The sequence below is a fragment of the Numida meleagris genome, chromosome 1, assembly GCF_002078875.1.
Source record: "Numida meleagris isolate 19003 breed g44 Domestic line chromosome 1, NumMel1.0, whole genome shotgun sequence".
Classification (NCBI taxonomy): Eukaryota; Metazoa; Chordata; class Aves; order Galliformes; family Numididae; genus Numida; species Numida meleagris.
The window spans coordinates 33,010,081-33,032,486 of record NC_034409.1 but is presented as its reverse complement, the minus strand read 5'-3'; positions in this window follow the sequence as shown (position 1 = coordinate 33,032,486).

Here is a 22,406-nt window from a genome sequence, read left to right as displayed (position 1 = left end):
TGTGTGTTTACTGTTAGAAATATGATGGACCTAAACTGAAAATACCTTTATCAGATTTCTATCTGAGTGCACAGCATTTGGAATTCAGACTTGAGAAACCTGGAACTGTTATTGTTTGCCTGGGCAGCTCTTGGCAGATTGTGTAAGGAGAGCTTATGATTCTAAAAAAAGCATTTTAAAAATTCTTTAAAGTGACTTGGTAGCACACATGTCTTATTTTGAGGCTTTGTTTACATATAACAGTTAATGCAACATGCAACATTGCTACAAGGTAAGACTTAAAATTCCTGTACTCAACAATTTGCTTATTATATTTCAACTTGTTGCATTTTTAGGGAAACAGAAAAAGGGCTGCCCATTCAATATGAAGACTGTTTATGTAGCTGTTTCTAAACTACGTTTTCTGACCCTTATTTCCATCATTTTAGATGCCATGTTCATTGTCCTGTGGAGGCTGAGCTTCCCTTGTTTCACTGTCAGCATGCCTTTGTTTTAGACATATTCTGCAGTGCAGTGAGTTACTGGCATCAGGACTTAGAAGAGAAAACTTTAAAACTATTAAATGAAGATCCTGTCCTTCCTCAAGGCACAAAATAGCTTTGTCTTACATACGCTTGGTTACCCATATGAAAAAATTCCTTGATATTTGCTTAGTATCATTGACTAGACTAACCACTGACAGACTAATTAAGGGCTTTGTCAAAGAAAAGGAGAAACAAATTAATCTAAAATAAATCTTACTTATTATAAACACAAAATTAGAACAGATAACTGAAGCTGTAACTTATAGACTTTGGCTTTCTTTTTTTTTTTCTTTCCTTCATCTGTTTCCTAAACTTTCTGCTTTCGTTGTTCATTTTCTTATCCAAATTTCTATTTATCCCTTCTATGAGGTTACATTTATCCATTCTATTCTGTTTTTATACTGTATTTTCAGACATGCAACTTTTTCCCTATTACACCAATTTGTGAACTCAGACAATAATGTTCTCTGATGAAAAAATAAATAAATCACTGTTAGTGAAAAATGTTAAGACAAAATTACAGGCAATAATTTAGGAGCAGGTGTATCTTTTTTCCTTGAGAGAGTTCTTGAAACCTGTTCTCAGATACTGGTATTGACGCTTTTTTATGTAGCAGAATACAATGAGAATGAGTTATGAAATAGCATTCATTTATTTTAGGGCAAAAATGTAATCAGTAGCCAGGAGCATCTGAAAAACAAGCAAAACAAACTAACTCAGACCTAAAATAGCTTTGATCTTCTGCCATATGAATATTATGTATTTACGAACAACTTCTACTCTAATGTATTTTCACTTGCTGTCCAAGATTTTTCCTTCTTTTTTTTTTTTCACTCTTTTTCTTATTTTGGCAGTTGTCAGATTTTTTCTTAATTTCCTGTTGTAATCATATTCCCATTCCTAATCTTTCTTTGTACTTTGAATTCTATCCTCCTGTCTCTTTTCTTTACATCTTTCTGTTTCTAATACATAATGGCCTTAGGCTTTCTGTAGCTAAGGATAAAGACTGCCTTTCACTGTAAATTGATACTTACAGACTGGAGATCTCAGAATACAGAACAGATTTCTCAGTGCCTGTCAAAAGTGGATATGAGCTGAAAGCTTACAACAGTATCTGATGTATCTGAGGAAAAGCACATTAGTGGTATGTGAACATTAGGTTCAATTCCCAGTGAATTTTGGTCTCATAGTTGCTTTTCCTTAAAAAGGAAGGCTGCATTATGATTATCCGAAACATCTAATTGTAAGGTAGTCAGCACCATCTTCAAGAAGTGACAGAGTTAGTTTGTAATGTTAGTTGGTAAGGACAAAAGTTCCGGTGAAGTGCTGTTTGCTTTCAGCTAAAACATCCAGCAGGTGAGAGTTTGACAACCACTGAATGCCTTCTGTGCCTCTATGCTCATATATGGGAACTGCTGAGTCATGGCCTGAACCACTGATTGAGCACCTGGAGGAAAGACCCAGTCAGCCCTGGGAGCACAGGTGAAGGCAATTCACCTGTGCAACCAGAAGAGGGGGCTCCACCCCTCTTAGGCCCCATTTAAGGGCTGACTGCACTTGAGGAAGGATCTCTTCCTGGAGATTCCTCTTTGGTGGGAGCCTTTCTCTGTGAGCGCAAAAACTTCCGATCCGGCTGAGTGCTGTATTTTCCTTCCACCTTTTTGTAACGCTATTTCCATCGCATTAGTCCTTCTGATCGCTACACTATTGCGTTAGTCCTTCTGATCGCTACAGCTCACCATCGTGGTTGAACAAGTGAGCATGAAGCAAAAAGCACTGAGAAATGCTTTTGCATGAATTATGATTCCTGAAGGATGTGCTTTGACAGTGCTCATATGCAGGAGGCTTTAGGACAATGATAGATACAATGACCTTCCATGAGCTCAACTCTGGTGCGCAATGATGAGTTGGAGATTACATTCAAAATTGAAGGTGATGGGATGAAGGAAGAAGATGCTTGATTGGCTGCAAGAGTCTCACAAAAACTGATTTAGACTAAACTTTTTCTTTCATCTCCTGCAGGTTCCTCTAAGTAATGTGCTTGTCTGATGACAGTCCTTCAGCTCCCTGAAGCTGTTTTAGAGCTGTTTGGTCCGTTACTCTCCGATATTCTCATCATGTATTTGCGTGAAGAAGGACTGTTAATTCATTTCCTCCTTCATGTTGTCTAGGGATCAAGAATTTGGGTTTTGTGGGGAAAAAAATAATACTTTATGTTCTTCCTTGCTCCAGGATGCATTTTGTTTGACTTTGCATTTAAACTCACAGCCCTAGTGCTCATTATAGCCCAGATCTCTTGCACACCTAAGCTATGCAGAACTACGCTATTAAGTTACAGATTAATGTCATGGTAATTAATTATTTCTCTTGCAAAATTGCAACATTATAGGTTACTTTTTTTTTCTTTTTTTTCTTGCAATCTACTTTTTATATGCTGATACAGTAACAGTTAGACAGTGGTAATCCTGGTGAATGAAGAAATCTTTAAGTCTGGCTTTGTTGCTGTGGAAGTACTTAAAATACACTAAAATACAACTCTTGACGTATATTTTATTGACTAATGTCAAGAGAAAATAGTATGACTTATTAAAGTACAAATTTCTTTAAAGGCATGTCTTCTAGCTTAAAGAATTAATTAAAAATTAGGTGCAAAATAACACAATCTATTTTGTGACATTTCTAGGAACCTGATTAAAGAGTTCTGAAATTGAGATTTATGTTATTTTTGTTTTTCAAGGGTTGTATTTCTCAGTAGCATGTTGACATAACATATTTCTTAAAAACAGCTGAAAATGGGAGATATTGTCAACAGAATCCTTCTGACAATGATGAAATCTAAGCTTTTCTTCCTCCCTGATTCTTCAGAAACCTGGTGACAAATTGTCCTATTGCCAGGCTAACCTGATGCTAAATTGCTCATGTCATGTCTTAACTAAAGATTGTGCTGAGGCTCAAGTCACATATTTGAAACAGAATTTCCTGGTGTCCATGAACATGTGTAAGTTTTTCATCCTCAAAAATACACGGTCACATTGGCTGCTACCACCAACCACTGAAGGACTGAGACTTCAAATCTGTATCTATGTCCATATCCAAATTTCACAGGTGAGTTTAGACTAGCTATTCTGATTCACAGCTATTTTTACTCTAATATACTGTAAAGCACATATTTATTCCACATTCTAGTCTACCAAATATACTGCACCAGGATTACTTCTTTTCTTGCTATGCTGACCATATCTCATTCTGTTTTTTTAATCCATTTACTGACTTTCAATTTTTTTACATCAAGTTCAATCTCACGCTATGCCTTTATCTTCAACATTTCATCTATTTTTTGCTCATCTTACCTATCTCTTCTTATAACTTCTTACACTAAAGAGTCTAAATGCTTCATAGGTAAGAAAGACCTTTGAATGTGAGACCTAAGAATGGATAAATTTTGTCATGTGATTTCAGTTTGTGTTTGCATAATTGATGGTAATAACAACACTCAGCTTAAAAGGTACATTGAAATCTAGATATGAAAGGGATCATACCACTTTCTATTATTTAATGTATAATTTCAGTTGCAGATCATTCATCAGAGTGATAGTCATAATACTAGGCTTGTTCTAATTAGGGTTATATATAAGGAGACTTACATGAGCAAAATTTCTTTATCAATGAATTTCACTATCTTTCATTTCTTGCAAGTTGTTCCATTCTTTCTTGTTAAGAAGTTATCATAGACAGACACGAATGCCAAGAACACTTACTTTTCCTGAAATGACATATTTGAAGGTGCAAAAAAGAGACAAATAGAAAATCCATCTATTTTGAGAGAGGAAGTCACTCTATTATCTTAGTCTGACAGAAAGCTGACTGGGTAGAAACTCATGCCTCCTTGAAGAAATAATCAGGACTTCTACCTAGGTTTTTTTGTTTGTTTTGGTGGGTTTGGTTTTTTTTTTGTTTTTTTTTTTTTGCTTTTTTTTAAAAAAAAAAAAAAACAATTTTGGGTTAAGTCCGTTTCCCTCAAAAAGCTCAATATTCTGGGTTTTTGTAGGGATACTCTCATGGCACCCATATTCTCAAAGGACATCTATATTGATACTAGTGGAGATTTGCAATACTGATGGACATTAGAGTTCTGAATTACCTCAAAGAATTTAGAAATTCAGTTTCCAAATTCCAAGCATCTGATTACAAATTTGGGTGTCCTCAGCTATGGTAGGGAATGAGCATTTCATTTGGTCCTCTGAAATACAGCACTTTACTAATCACCACTACCAACAGAAAAACAAGGGAAGTCTCAGGAGGAGGAAGAGGTCCTGTAATGAACTAACTGTATGACACAGAAAAAAAGAATTATGGCTTTTTTTCTTCTTTTTTTTTTCTAAAACTGTTTTTCTAAAATGAAAAAAAATGTTCTGTAACTATATATTTTCTCATTTTGTAACCTAGAAAGTTAAAAATGCTTGTGATAATTTCTCCACTATGCAGTTAATGATAAATTCTTAGAACTGTTTTTCTGTACAATTAAACTGTGTTGTTTTATATTTTCTCTGTTTTCTAGTTAGGCTTTTCAGCACAGTTGTATGTATGTGAAAGTTATTCACCTGCAGTAACTTGTTGATGTTTTCTATGCTGAAATGGCTTAAAAAATGTAGTAAGTCTCCAGGGGGAGACATGTCCCAAGTCAATGTTATGTATGCAAAATATTTACACAATTGACCAAAATGATTCCTTTATTCCCATCATGGCATTTTAAAAGCACTTTCTTCTTTATTTGCATAGCTGGCCAAAGCACCTCTGAAGCCAGGGTTATTAACTGAGTCAATAATTACTATTGTAAAAAGTCATTAAGTAAAAGCTACCTGAGCCTTTGGAGCAGTTACCTTTTATTCCTTATATGCAAGTCCTACAGGTAAGTTCTAACTGCACAATGTCTCAGAAGTTAGCAGTACTGATTTTGTGGTTTTTTTTGTTTGTTTGTTGTTTTTTTACCATGGAAGGAGTCTGTGATTTAAGTAAAAACTATCCAAATTCCTGTAAAAACCTAATGCTGTTTACAGCAGTGGTTACTGTTTCACTCAACTAATGAATGGAGTGTTACAAAAAGTGTCTTCTCTGGCTTTGCTGAAGAATAATCTGACCAAAGCAAATGAAGTGTATGATATTTGATGAAAATATACAGCTGGGGTGGGTGCGAAGATAATACCTAAACCTCTTGCCTTGTAAAAGCTGAGAAAAATAAAGAGCAGGAGTCTAAAATTGAAATGAATGCATTGTAGCTTGTCTGTGTTACAACTAAAGAGAAAATCAGTTCTGAAAATTGAGCCAATTTTTTAAATGTATAGTAACTGCTATTACCAGTTAAAGCTGTATCTGTATTTATTTTTGCCAACTTGGCATGCATAAAATGGCAGCATTTAATATTTTATTTGAAAAGATAGATGTTATTAAGGATACCCTGTCTTGTCCCTTCTTTAGGTGATGAATTTAGTATATTCATTTCTTGAGTTAAGGGCGTTTCTTTTTTTTCAAAGGATTATGTACTTGTTTTGTGAGGTTCTCCCTGAATTAAACATTCAGTTTACAGCAGCTAGTGTCTATACCGGGTTTAGCGAGAGAGCTGCTAGAAAGATGAACCAAAGGTTTTACAGTTTTAGAATTTATGAGATACTTGTGAACAAGATCTGTGGAATTTATAATCATCATTAACCAAAGCTATACTTGTATTAGGCTTATGCGGCAAGGGTTTTTGTGGGTGGGAAAAGGGGCACGGAAAATAGGAGGGTGCAGCCATGGAGGAGCGCATGCTGCAGCAGTGGATGAGGCCTGAAGGCCGCAGCCCATGGAGAGACTCTGCAGGATCAGGCCTGGGCCAGAGGTGCAGCCTGTGGGGAGGGGCTCCCAGTGTGGCGAGAGGGCTGGGGGAGCCTCTGCATGTGGGGAAAGAACTGGGGTAGTTCCTGAAGGGTGGGTCCCATGGTATGGAGCTGTGTTGGAGCACTGCTGGGAGAGCTGCAGCCTGTGGGAAACCTGCACAGGATCTGCTCGAGAAGGATGGCATCTGGTGGGAGGGACTCACGTGAAGCAGGGGCAGAATGACCATGGAAGAGCGGCAGAGGAAGTGTTGGGGGCTGACTACAGCCCCCATTCTCTGTTTCCCTGTGATGGTCAGGAGGAGATAGAAGAGAGTAGATGAAAAGAAGGAGTTTTTAGTTTGCTTTTAGTTCTCACTGCTCTAGTCTGTTAGTAGCAGGCAATAAATTACATTAATCTCCTTATGCTGAGTCTATTTTGCCTGCGACGGTACTTGGTGAGCGATGTCCCTATCCTTATCTCAACCCTTGAGCTTTTTTTTTTTTAAATCATATTTTCTCTTCCTTTTGAGAATGGGAAAGGAAAGAATGTGCGGTAGAGTTTAGCTACCTATTAGTGTTAAACCACCATATATTTCTCTTACAGTTTTTCAGTTTTTCAGTACCTTGAACCATGTAATTACAATTGCACAGCTTAAAATTGTTACTGTTACACCTGCAGATTGTAACTTTTTTCTTAAGCAAACCTCCTTATTAATTTTATAAAAATTCTACAAACTACTGAAGAAGCTTGTAACATTTAGAAAGGTAATTCCTATACTTAGCTGTTCAATACTGACCTTGAAAATTATTCTTACGGATGATAAGTAAAACTTGGAAACTACAGACTAAACCATACTGCAGATAAATTAAGACTACCTCTTCCTTCTTAGCTCCTGTAAAATACTACTTTTTAGTCATTTTTTTTTTAATTCAGACCCAACTAAGTGTGTTATTTTATTTGGGAGAGCATTATGTGTGTTTTAGTTAGAAATATAGTTGGCTATAAAAACAGAAATCTAGATACGATTAACAATGTAGTGAAAATATTTCATTTTCATTGAATAGCTATTTGTCTTAGAAAACTGATTTACAGTTTATAGTCTTTATAAGAGCACTTATGGAGTACACAGGATAATGTTCATGGGACTTTCACATAGCTCACAAATGTCAACAGTACTCAACTTCACTAAACACAGCTTTGACAAAAATATGCTGTTATTCTTCTATTGTTTGGAGACTAATAGATAAACCAGGCTATTATACCAACTTTTTAAGAGACTTTTGGGAAGAAACTAGTTTTTTCGATAACTGAAAACATGAAAATAGAAAGGGAAAGGAAAAAGAAGGGGAAGAGAGGAAAAAGGAAAGGAAAGAGGGGAGGATAGGAGAGGATGGGGGGAAGGGGAAAGGAAAGAAACTTGGCCATTCAGTTGCACATCCTTTTTCAGTATTGGTCAATAGGTCACAAAAAGACCAATATTTTGTGTTGTGTTTTGCATGGACTGCATTGTAAGTTTTTTTTTTAATCTAATAGTTCTCTATTCTACATGTAGCTTAATAAGGAATTTATGTTCTAGTAGAACATGCAGATTACATTTAACTGTCAGCAGGGGACAGTTTGTAACTCTGTCCCAGAAAGAAGAAGACTGAAAGGAAATACTAACCCCTGGAGTCTCTAATATTATCATGGGGAGGGGGATGCTGTATGCAAATATTCTGTTGATTTTTTTTTTATGGTGGGATGATGCATTAATGTAGTTAGCCATAAACATCTGAAACACTGAGGAATGTGTTTGATTTATTATTGTTAAACAGTGGGCATTGTCTTTAGGTTTGGATAAGGAATTGATTTTTGTAAACTTTTCTTGCAGAAAATAAAAAGATACGATGGGAGAAATCAATTTAGAGCTAACAAAAAATATTCCTTCAGAAGAATATATAAGAAAATCCTAATGACTTAAAAAGTTATTTGTACATCACTTATTGGTTTTTTTTCTTGTATTTGAATGGTTTATTTTCTGGTTATGCCCCCCCAATTATTTTTTTTTTAATGTGACCCCTCATTTCTTTACCTTTTGCAACTGGTAGCTTGATGTTTTGAAGTCATTTTTGTTGTTTCTGATGCATTTTGATTGTGGACAGGCAAAGAAATTCAGCATTTCTGATATGAGCTTATTTTGCTTAAGAAATACCAACAAAAATCAGCTTTTAAAATTTTCCATTCCTTGTATCTTGTTACTTCCTTTCAGTCAGAATTGTTGGAGATATAATCCAAATCAGCAAATAGCTTTGATCGTCCCTAAAATAGAATTTCTAGCAATCAACCATTTTCTTCCTTACTCTCCCCAATTATGTCTGTATTATTTTTACATAATTGTCTCTCCTTGAAAAGAACTTCCTGCGTTCCTGAGCATTATTCCTAGAAATACCGGATGCCAGAGCATCTCATGCATGTGGAAAGGCTGTGGGAGCTGGGACTCTTTAACCCTGAGAAGAGAAGGCTCAAGGTGATACCGTCAATATCTACAAATATCTGAGAGTTTAAAGAAGGTGGAGCCAGATCTTAGTAGCCACTGTCCACTGAAAGAACAGGAGGCAATGAGTACAAAGTGAAGCAGAGTTGGTTCCATCTGAACATCAGGAAAAGATTTTCACTGCGAGGGTAAAATCTCTTGCACAGGTTGCCTAGAAAAGTTGTTGAGTCTCCTTCCTTGGAGGTATTGAAAAGCCACCTGGACATGGTCTTAGCCAACAAGCTGTTGGTGACCCCTGCATAGGGTGGTCAGGGAGGAGATCAGACAAAATGACCTACAGAGGCCCCTTCCAACTTCAACCTCATTCTTTATTTCTGTAAAAGGGGATCAAACTTACAAAACTATATCTGATTTTCCCAATATTTTCCCATTGCCCCAGTGCTTTCTGTTGGACTCTCTTCATTTTTTGAAATTATTACCTAACTTGAATGAGTCCAAAGAGCTGAAATCCAAGTAACAACATGATTAAAAGGATTCAGAGAATTTCTTGTTTCACTAGAATGTATTTTCTCATTTCACTGGAATGTATTCTCTAAGGGATTGCATGTGCTGTATTACATACCCAAACAGAGGATGAAATAATCTCAAATTTTGATATTTCTAGAAAATATAAAGAACATTAGGAAAATTAATTTTAGTTCTTAAAAGTAATGGTCAAACCAAAGTCTTATCAGCACAGAAAAATCTTTGTGTTTGAATGCTTATCTGCACACTAATAATAATTTCATTTAAAAATAAATTAAAAAATGAAATTGCCCCAAAGCAAATAGAAAAGAGAAACTACATATGTTGATTTTGTATGTTCAAACAGTATATGCACAGATAATCCTTGCTTTTTACTATAGCTGATGCTATTCTATTTGAAGCCTTTGAGTGATTAGGACTACATGCAGAGATGAATGAGTCATATAGAGGAGTATGTCTTGATGACGAATCACCCATTTACTTAAAAAAATATAAAATGTAAGCAGAGCTGACACACATCTGAGTACTAGAAAAATTTGAAGAATTGAAATACGGAGCACCAATTTTTTGAAAAAGAAACAAGCGATTCCACAATCTGACCTACTGAAGAAGAGGTAATTTCTCAGGTGAAGACAGTGTTACCAACTATGGGATTTTTTGTACAAAGAAGGACTACTTGACTATAAAGAAAGGTAAGTCCAAGAAATATGTCCTTCATTTATACATTTAGAAGACTATAAACAAATGACCATCCTGTGAAGATTTGGTCTTTGAAGGAATGTCTAATTATTTCAGCAAAACCTCTATTCCCACATAGACAGAATTCTAGTGAATATCAAATGTCATATATCAAAACTTTTTAAAAACAGGAAAAGACCTTTTTGGAATCATATCTATTAGAGGTCCTGTTGTGTGAGAGGCTGTGTTGAGTTTCTCCATGGGTAAGTGTATGGTTTATAAAAGAAAATTTAGAAAGTCATCTCTTTCTTTTCTTTGATTTTTAATACCACTGTGATTATGCATTCTTCTGCCAGTGCATTTCTCAAAAAAAACCCCCTACAACTGGAAAGATTTTTCAGACACCAAATGTAACAAATCTACCAAAACAAGGTCATGCAGTCATGAAGAATAGCTTCCAAAAGCCCATTTGTAGACACGTTACATATTAATACATCTTAAATTTTTATAGGGGCTTCAGAGTCACACTTTGGAGCACAGTCACAACCTCAGCACTTTCTTTCTTTACATGTATAACACTGCAATTGGTCTGTATCATCTTACTATGTAAATAAACTAATAATGGCAAAATGCAGGTTTTTAATATTTTTTCTCAAATTACATCATAGGTCAAGATTAAACTGAGAACTTCTATGTATATTTGATTTAATAGAATTTATCTTTTTTTTTTTAAAAAAAAAACCTCTCTGAATTAAAAGACCTGTGTTAAAGATTGCTGTTTGAGGAGAAGACAGTAGGAAATAGAGGCAGGGAACCAGTATTTCCAATATGTATACTAGAAACACAGAAAAATCAGCAAGCAAATTAACTATAGGAAAAACAGAACAAAACAAAAAACAAAACCAAACAACCACAAAAAAAATCCAGCCTTTTTAATCTGTCTTTTTTTCCCCACGTCGAGGGTGTAAGCTCAGGGCTCTTTCATTGGACAGCCCTCCCAAACAAAAGATCAGACAAAACCAGAGCTGACTGAAGTTCCTGCTGTGGATGTGGAAAGAGAGGGCAGGCAGCTTCTCAGGGAGGCCACTGATGGAAGCAGAAGCATGCAACAATTGTAACATCAAGACAGGAGAGTTTGAACTCTTGCCTGCAATGACTGGCTTTGATGGAGCTGTAGTAAGCAATAGGCACAACCGCAGAATATGAAATTCTGGTTTAACTCTTTCTTTGTACGTACTTTTTCCTGATGAATCAGCAGGATTTTCTGATTTATTTCCTGAATTTGCTGAACAGCATACCTCAGAGGCTCAGGTGCTCAGTGGCTCTCTTGTGCTGCCCATCCATGCCCTGCTCTGGTGATAGAGTGCTCTATAGGCTGTAGTGATCTTGCCCAAGTTTGTATGTGCGCATACATAGCACAACAGATTATTAAGAGAACAATATTGCACAAAGAAGAAGAATCTTATTAAATTATAGTTAAAGATCATATATTGTGTAATCAAGATAACACAAAATGATAATATTTAGTTGGATGATGCTGAAAAACAGAAAAGAGAGCTATTCTCGTGTCAGAAACCATATCATTTCCTCTTACATTTCCCTTGTAGTGCTGAACACTGATAGTCACATGCATATTACTGTAAGATTGGGTATAGCCAGTAAAATCAATTTGAGGACCTCTACATAGATGAAAGAATGTGTGAGAAAACTCATATTTTAAATCACTGGCAAAAAAGCAAGCCAAATCCTACCTCCTCAATCTCTGAGGGAGATGGTTCCATATTGTAACTTTAAATACCTTCTAATGAGCTGATATGAGACTTGCAGTTACCACTTCTCACAAACTGGACATAAGTCTCCTTGGAGCTATGCTGCTGCACATGGTCACTCTTAAGACAACATGAAAGGGAAAGATTTTAATGAGGTTTCTCATGTTCTGATGGAGCTGGATCTTCTCTGCTTCCAAGACAACATTTGCTAATGTAGGAACATTAACACCTGTTTCAGTGGCAGAGTGAACATCTGGGACTGTGAAGGTCATAGCCATTCTGGTGAGATCATTTTACAATTCTGACTCACAACAATTCAACTGGAAGAAAGACGACAGTTTTTCTTGTGATGGTAATCAAGCTGTTTATAATCTTAGTAAGCTCCTTCTTAAAGTCTTAAAATTTTGTTGTTTTTTTTTTTTTAATCAGAGGATTTTTTTCAGTGTCTCACTATTTTGGTGGTTAGAATCATCTAATTTTCATTCTGAATCATGGATAGCTGGTGTTTATTTGGGTCAGCTAGCTGAAAAAACTTCCTTTCACCATTTCTGACAGTTTTGCACATCTTTTCACCTTTTATTTTGCAGCATTAAAAGGACCAATTGCTTCTTCCACCCTATGGGAAGAAGCATATCTTCTCTATGCAAACATATTGAAAGAATAGAACTGACAAAACTACATAAAAACTTAGTGATTAAGCAAAAGCTTAAGTCTTAAAATTAGATTCCATTTTTGCTGGTATGTGTTGCTTTCTGTTTGAAATAGTACTTAGGAATCCAGAAATGAAATAAAATGTTCTTTAAAGGCTATGCTATGTGTACATTTCAGTACACAAAATGTATTGGAAAAAAAAACAAAACAGTGAATTCATATATAAAATTAAACATTTTCTTAAAGACTGAACTGAATTGCCCTGAAATAACAACTTTTGACCTTACGATTTGTGGAACTCAATGGAACTTTCTCTTTCTTTCCAGTTTAGATTGAAAGAAGTTATCAATGGAGTAATTTAAGGAATGGTTTTGGGATGAGTCTTGATCAATGTTTAAACAATTGTACTACAGTTAAAACTCTTTTGAAATTGCCTGATTTATTTTAATTGTTCATTGTTAATAGAAAAGATATTCTAAGAGATATAAAAAGAGCGATTCTAACATAAAGTAAAAATAATAATAATAATAATAACAAGGACCCAACACACAGAGATTTAAGCGCTCACTGTAAGAGTCAATTGAAAGGTGAATGGGTGTAATCTTACCTAATCCCAGAAGTACCACAACTCCGTTATTTCATTTTGGGATGTTAGCACTCCCTGGAGTGCCTTCATTTTGGTTTTGCTGAGCAACTTTGTATCTACTTTGTGAAAGGAATACCAATATGTGGTGAGTCTTTTATTGGAATATCTACATGTCATATGTGCTAACACCAACTAAGACAAGCAATTTACAAAAATAGTGAAATGGCTAAATGGCTTTTATTTTTTTTTTTAAATATACATGTGTAAACTATCAAAGCTCTAAGGAGTGTGTGCATGGGGACACCTGGATTCATTCCCTGGAGGAATACCATATTGTACAATCTCATGTTGTTAGTCTTCCTCATACACAGCTTGTTTTTCTCTGACTCAGAGAATAGTGAACACTTTGCTGCACAGCTCTGCGAAACAACTGGAGACTGAACTAAACCCTAATGTGGCTCTGGTGGCAATGGCATTCTCCTGGGAGAGGAGTAGTAGATGTCAGGGCAATGTGCCTGGGCCCCACTTCCTTGCTGTTTCTCTGGGAGTGGTGAGCAGCATATCTTCCCACAAAAATGTGTGTCAGAAGAGAAAGACTGAAATCTAGCTCTTTGTAAAAAAAAGTTATCACCATTCCCAGGGGGTTGTAGCAAGCCAATAGTTTATAGCACTTCCCAGCAACCCTGCATGAGGGCTGTCATTTGGAAAACATCTCTGTTCTCAGCAGTTCTTATCTGTATCCTGCTCATTATATTGCTCACTTTGGATCTCATTTTAGTCTTTTAATCTCTTCATAGTGTCAACTAAGGAGTTTAACCTTTTAACTAGGAATTTTGGCTCAGTGCAGGGTAGATTCAGATGCCTCAGGCATTTGTTGAATCTGGTACTCATAGAGGATTAACTGTAATATGAACCAGAGTGGAAATTGGCAGGGAAGAAGATCTGGATCTTACAGATTAGTAAATACGCTATTGAGGCACTAACTTGATATAGAAATATAAATGTGATTCTAAGTATGATATATGTCACACGATATTTCCAGTAGAGACAGATATACAGGAACATTAATGCATTTATGCATTGCACTGATAGCATTACATTCAATACTGGCTAGCATTTCTGTGTTTTAAAATGTTTTAAGATGGAGCTTCATCATTCATGCTTGTCTTTCATCCCAAGGACAGAACATAGGAGGTTTTTCTGTAGCTACCTAAAACATATTCCAAAGCAGAATGGTCGGAAGCACTTAACTGTCTCTCTCACTTGGGAAGTCCAGCAATTACCTCACTGTTATTAACACCATCTCTATGTTGATTGTAAACTTGAAAGTTTGTATTGAAGTCTCTATGTATCCAATGTAGAAAAAAAGACAGAAAGGAAAAATAAAAGTCAACAGCACTTAGCATGATGAAATTTAAACTAAAAGAAGCTTTTTATCTTCTGAAGCCTCAAAGTAAAGGGACATTTTTTCATAACAAGTTTTTGATTCTTTTTTTTTAAGAAAAAAGAGAAACATTATAGACACATTAGTGTGACTGATAGAATGAAACTAACTGAGAATTACTAAATTAGAGAAAAATGGATGGAATTTGCTTAATTAATCTACAAAGTTTTAATTAACCTCTCCAGTGGCCCAATTAAGGTTCAGGAGATATATCAGCAGATATCCTTAAAATAAAACCACAAATTACTTTAAATTACACATCAGTTGATTCCACCAACTAATTAGTTTCATTCCTGGTTTAACAAGCTAAATTAGAAACATTCGATATGTGGAAGAAGAAAGAATAATCAAAATATTGTGAAAGAAGCTTTGACTAGAAGAAAATATGCATGAGTTGCTCCAGCTGGATGGAAACACATTGAAGATTACTGGAAAGAAAAGGTTATTTTAGGAAGGTTATTAGATGACAATAATAATATAATCCATTAAATTTGTAATGTCATACCTGTTCCCATTTTGCGTAAAAGATATTAAGGTTTTGCAGCTACACAACACTTTCAAACTTTGGTTGCTCAGAGAATCAGCGCTGTTCTAACAGCATTTCTGAACTCTGCCCTTGTGACTTATCTCTTTTACTTTGCTGTAAACTGAAACATTCCAGTTGATTTATGTTCAGTGTACTCTCAGGAAGGTGAAAGTTTCTGTCCTCAAGTACCATGTAGTCTGATATGATTGCTTCTTAAAAGCCCTTGATCTCTTCTAGGTCTTTCTTGTTTTGTTTTTAATGATTGGAGCTTTTGGTCATGATATTTGTTGAGGGTTTATTATGAGAGGTTGGAAAAATATTTGTATGGACTGCTATGTGCTCACTTGAAGTTTGGAGAACAGAGGTTTGGCAAAACCCTCTTCAATAAATATTTATTTCAAGGCGATCTTCAACTGTGGAGATCTGGACTTGCTGTCCCAGCAGACCATGAAGTTCCTGTGCAAAATCTACCACATAAATGGTGTAGTCAGGCTCGCGTTCTTCAAGTGAATGTGTTAGCAATGCTAAGATAAAAGATTTGGTTTGGGATTGGATGTAATATAATTGCAAGTCTTCTGAGTGCTCAAAATTTTTGAAAACTATTCAGATTGCTATTATGTGCTTTATTTGGATCTAGGAGATTGACTTACAGTTGTAGTTTTTATAATTCATTTGTAGACTGGATTTTTTCACTCTTGAATGATGGCAATAAACAGTAAATTTTCAGGAACTACAGGCTAAGTAACTCAGAGTTGAAAATAGAAGGAGGAGGAGAAGCTATTGCATGATTAATGATTTTACTTTATATTTTTAGATTCTGGAAGTTTAATTAAGGTTAGCACTTAGGAATCTTGTCTCAGCAGGACTGAGACATGCATTTCCATTGGAAATGAAGTATTTTATGATGTCAAGGGGATTTCAGAAACATTTATAACAGATCATTTTCACCTTTCTCTTTCAGAAAATATCAGAATATTTGATAAAATTTAAATAATTGGCATAAGCTTGGTAACATTTAAATAGCTACCTAAAATTCATGTACGTATCTTGCTAATTTCCTAAGATTCCTTAATAAACAGTGAAGATACAGAGGCAGAATGTGAATTATTGCGCTTCTCTGAAATACGTTTCTCAAAGTGACATACACGATTCCCTGCAACAGTTGATCACTGCTTAGCTGATGTAAATGGAGCATAGATAACTGGGTTTGATTGTTTTTGCCACTTATCTTTCACTAGAAATATAAATTTTTCTATGTTTAGTTTCAAAAATATACATCTTGGTCAACACCCAGCTGAAAATGCCAATTTTTCTGGGAATAGCTGGCAGAAATCGATGCCACCAACAAGACCGTAGGCACGAATTCTCAGTATGTTAATATCTGCTCAAAAACAGTAATGATAAAAATACTTTCTGTCCAGGCAGCAGATACGTGATCTTACACCTCCCGCATTTTAGTTGTTTGTCTCCTGTCTCTATCAGAAAATTAGAATGAAATTATAAGAAACTGTTGTCTAGCATATAAAGGAGAAATTAAGACACTGTAAATACAGGGTTTGGACTGTCACTCAGAGACTCACAACTTTTTGAAAGCTTGTCCAACAGAACTAAAAGCTGGAGTTTTTTTATAATAAATTTTCACATACAATGAAATGTTAAATTTTAAGAAATAGTAAAGATACAACCAATATCTCTTGCATGAAAACAATTAGATGCATAGTAAGAGAATCAAGATGTGAAACAACCTTTCAGCTATTTTTTTAAGCTCTGCAAAGGTAACCCTCTTCTTAGATTTGGGCTCATAATAACTAGACTATGGGTCAAGTTAGCAAGGACAAATTCATAATTTTTTTCCTAAACTTTTAAATCCAAGTAGTGTCTTTTTATTTTTAAAATAGTAAGAATTTCATAATCCCTTACAGTAAATATATATTTTAATAGAATTTGCCTATAATGTAAATATATTTATTGCATAACGTATGGTAACAATTGCATGGATTTACTTGACTTAATTACATAAAAATAGTATCAGAGTAATAGGATGACCTCAGTTTTTTCTTTGAGAGGATGACATTGTTAATCAATGCATTGTACACTAAGGTGCAGCAAGTGAATGTCAGATACATGGATTTTTGTCAAATGTGTGAAGCAGGCAGCTAGGCTGGAACGCAATAAACTCAATTTTCAGTATTTCTCCCCATGCTTCCTGATGTGTGAGTTTAAACTTGTACTCTTCCAAGAGTCACAGAAAAGTTCGTTACTTGTCAAAGAACTACCGGAGGCTCTCTCTGACCTTGCATGGCCAGGGAATAGATAGTACTAATGAAACATCAGTGTCATTCTAAAATACTATTATTACACCTAAACCATATACCTTTTCTTTTTTCAATGTAAAATATATTATAATTACAATACAAATTACATTGTAGAGGAATGAAGCAGTAAACAAAGAACTAATTTCTGTGCCTTCTGCACTTATCATTTGTTCAGCAATTAGTTTCTCTTTAGGTTCTGAGTGACTCTCTCATAAAGAAAAATCTCCTGAGTATACAAAGGTTAACTTTGAAGAGATCACAAATATTCAGCTAATATTATAATTAATAGTAATGCTTAAAGCACAGCAGTCATCTGTCATCCTAGTACGGAACCTTTGCTAATTAGCTAGGGTATTGGCATTATTCAGGTTATTTAACTTATTTAACTTTTTGCTATTCAATCAACTGGGCTCATGAAGCTGAATAATACCTCTTTAAACTGTAAAGCTAAAAGAAAAGTTAAACTGCTTCAAATGCTTAATAATCTAAACAAATAAATCTTATACTTAATTTCATCCTGTTAGATCCTCAGACACCTTATAAAATATTGGCCAGATCACACTGTTACATGGATATAAATCTTCCATGGAATCACAATCATTTTTATGCTGTTAACCAATTAAAATAAAAATAATTATAGGCCTACAGATTAAATAGAATAATTTTTCTACCACAACAATTTGTTTAATAGCAGCAGAAATGATTGCAAAGTGAGAGAAATAGTGATACTAGGCATAGTTTGATATAAAAATATATTCATTGTTTTAAGATGGAAAATATCACATTACTTTAAAATTAGTTGGAGAAATGAAGAACTTTACTTTTTTAATGCAACATACATGCATTTTATGTTAGTTCCTACAAAGTGCTGTGGGAATTTCTGACTGTGGTCAGAGTAGGTGCAGCCTGGCCTTTTTAAGTTTGGACTAACTCTATTGGCCAGCCATGAAACAGAAAATGTGTTTAGATCATCATGACATTCAAAAGTCTTGTGAATGAATCTAGGTAAGCCTGAAAGAGAATTCTGCTCTAACTCAGAGAGCAGTTTGTAATTCCACCTTTGGGTGCTGGTAAGCAAAAGTGTTGTAAATTCTCATTCCACATAAGGACTCATAAAAGAGAAGCACCCATAGCAGCTATGTATTTCTGGTCTTGGCTAGTCCACATTCCTTGTTGAAGAAGAAGGGCTTATGATGCACCTGCTTGGATTTAGGGATGCATCTCATTAAGGGAGACAGCAGATGTAGCTGTAATATCTAGGTGCTTTCTTCACAATCTGTCCAGAGATTGAGAGCACATTTTTTTCAACTATCTTTATTAAAATTTCTCAGTTATTTATACTTACTAGTCATCCTTTCAATAACAAGTTCAAACTTCCAAATTTTGATTTTCTCTTTTATTATTTATTTCAGTTGTTTGAAAAAATCATTAACAGAATAAGTGTCAAAGGTTGCAGTTGCTTGCAATGGACTTTTTTTTTTTGGTCTTTGCCAGAATAAGAAAAGCATGAAATGTGTGCATGCTTGACTAATATGAATCTTATTGTAACCTTTGTGTGGAAAGGTCTTTTTCTGATTAAAAGCAAATCAATTTGAAAAGGTAATAATCTTTTTTAATGTCAAATAGAAAGACAAAACTTGGAATACATATTTTTTTATAACGTTTTAAAGTTCAGCCAGAAACTGCAATAGAAATAAGACCTGCACAAAGCATCATTTATTAAATTATTTTTGTTATGTTTTTATTTTCTGGACTTATGGTATATCTATTTTTTTTATAGGTATTTTTGAAACAGTTGAAAATTCATGAGAATCGGGCAAAAAATTACATAATTTGAAAGCAGAAGTTGAAATTACTACTTAGATAAATAATGGTGTTTGTATGCTAATTATTTTGAATGCTGCATGCATATGGAAGGCATTGGCTGGAACCTGACCTTTTCAGTAATATAAATTTTATATTATAGCTTTAAAACATACTGCATGTTTTCTTAATAGTAAAAAAAAAAAGATAAATTCAATTGGGAATTAACAGTTTATCTCATGGCTGAGGTACCTTACCTTTTAACTACTGAAATATCTCTTCTATTTGTTTGGAACTGTAATGTCTGGTGCCTTTTTTCTCCAAGTGTGGGAGCTGCTGTAAAGCTTGGGAAATTGATACTTTTAATTGTCGTTTAGCTTTGAAATAACATAAGAATGAAACTGTTATTAAATAGACAACCAAATATCACATTCTGTAATGCAGTGCCGCTATGGGATAGAAAACAGTTATTTTCTCTGTGGTAGGCATTACCAGGTTGCCCCTTTTCAAACTGTCTGTGAATATTAATACTGTCCTTTACACAGATTGAAGGGTTTAGTTTGGAACATTTCTTAAATGTCACAGCTACAGATATTAAAAGATCTGTGCCAGATAACTTTTCATCAAAATGTAGAAACTTACCTCAGTACAGTTGTAGGGTTAGGTGGGGAAAGAAACATGGATCTAGGATTTAGGGGACTTAAGGCAGATAAATCCAAAATTGTAATTAGAAAGTCCCAATTTTGTAAACAAATATCCAGATGTCCTAATGCCTGGCTGTACCCAGAAAGACAACAAAGTAGCGCCTACATCCACAGACATCCTACCTAAAGGTACCTTTGACTGTTCCTGATGCATTAATAAGATAGAAGATAAGACTGGCTTTTTTTTTTTCCCTCCCAACATGGATAGTGATAAAGATGCTCTGTAGGAGACATCTGTTCAATTTTCTTCAGTTTGAATGTTACCAAGGATAATTTTCTAATTACTGTACTAAATATGGGCTTACTATTTTATCCAGTCTGCCGTTCCTCTGTAAATTCAATTTTATTTTGTTACTTGATAGTTTGCAGCAAATGATTTATTGAGAATTGCAGAATAGGAGTAAGCAAACTTAAAAAATAGATTTTTTTTCTGACAAGACATACATTTCAAAACTCTAAGGCTCAAAGTTTAGAGACATTTTCAAAGTGGTTGGAGTAAAAAAAATATGTTTACAGCAAGCTTTGAAGAAATGAAAGGTAAAATGCTCTGCTGCAGAAGCTGATTTTGTAATTATGTATTTATTTGGCCAGACGGCTTTATGGAGCAAGCAAGATGATAACACGTTCTAATAAAGTATTTTGAGTACCTAGAGTAATTATGTCATATACAAAGTGTAAAATAAGCAAGATAACTTTTTCAAAATATAACATAATCTCAGTGGGTTGAAATGCCATACCTAAGCAATACAAGTATAGTATTGGGCTGAACTGCTGGCTGACAGTGATGGTAACCACAACATGCTAAGGGAGATTTAGAGGGTGGTTAAGGCGGAAAATTAATTATACTGGAGACTTTGATTATTCCTATGCTGACTGTAACAGAAATGCATGATGCAGACGCTGCATTTTAGAGCCCCTGAGTACTTGTTGGAAAAACTCATCTGTTAACAGGAAAGGAGAATCAAGAATCTCAATTTACATTTTTTGTTGTGCGTAGGATCTGCTTCTAGGTTTTCAAGCAGTTTTTTGGGAATCTTGGTTGTAACACATCCTATTTGACATCTGAGTAGGAATGGAAAAGCACCTAAACCTAAGGCAACTAATTTAACGTAGAAAAGGAGAATTACAGAAAAATGTTTGTATGAATTACAGAAAAATGTAGGTGAACAGTTTAAAGAGGGAGCTAAGAGGGTAAAATATTTGGATGTAGCATAAAGTTTACTTTAAGAATTCCACACGATGTAAATAGAAAATAATAAATAGACTAAGTAAGTCACAAGAGTCTTGGCTGAGGCTAAAACAGAGCAAACAAAACCATTAGAAGAAAAAGCTTTTATTTCTTTGTAAAAGTGAAAATCTTGTCTGAATGAGAAATAATTGAAAAGAATTGAAAAGATTTTGTCAAGTTCAAAAAATAGTATTTTGCAAAATCAATAAATATTTTGAGCTGCATTTTAAAAAGCCAAAAAGCTAGTTTAAAGAACATTTATACTGCTTTTAAATGATGGAGAACTGATGCCTATAAATTAAGACACTGCTGCACTAGAATCATTGGATGTCAAGCAAAAATTCAAATTAGACCAATACAAGAGATTTTTAAAAAAAAGAAAAATCAATGAAATATTTGGAAGGAAATCACTGAGTGGATGACATGTTTCTAGAAAGCTAAAGGGGAGCAACAATTAAAATGCTGAACTAAAATTATGTATATTCTACAATTTAAATCAGCATTAACAGAAATATCATAGATTCTTTAAAAATATGAAGTCAAGATGCATCTATGCCCCAAATATCTAGTAGAACATCAGGAATCATTAGGAAAGTAGTTAAAAGGAAATCATAGTTATGAAAATAGGTTTGGATGGTAATGGTGCACTCATATGCAGAATACTGAGTGCTCTGTAGATTGTTCCATGCCAGAATTGAATCAGTAGAAGTAGAAAAGTTAGAAAGATCAGGGGTTATATGAAGAGAGATCCTGTAGCCTAGAATTGGAAAACTGGTTAAACAGATACGATGAAAATCATAACTGGTTCATAGATAGAAAGAGATGACTGCAAACAACTATATTATCAAACCACTGGTTTAATATAAGCAAAAATAAATATTTTTCAATTTTATTGTGGAACTTCTTGTCATGAGGGCAACCACTAGTCAAAACTACAAAAGGACTACAGTGGGAATGAATAATTTTGTAAAGTGTGGGTCAGTCAGTATTTTAATAATAATTTTCTGAATATAACCTTTTTTCCTAATTGGAATAAGACAAGTTATTACAATTTCTAAAGCTGTGTTGCAACAAATACTAAATACTTCCATTTGCATTAATATATAAGATCATTTTTATTTGACCATGTTGAAATAGTTGTGCCAAAAACTCTAAGTAAAATGAAATTGCACATTGGAAGGGATGTGAAAAGGTTGTGTTCTTTTTTTCTTCCCTTTATTAAATATACATCCAGGAAATCAAGACATTTTGTTGGTTTTGAACAATTATTACTGACCATTTTCCAGTGACATTTTATCAAAACCGTTATTTCCTATACAGAATCCTG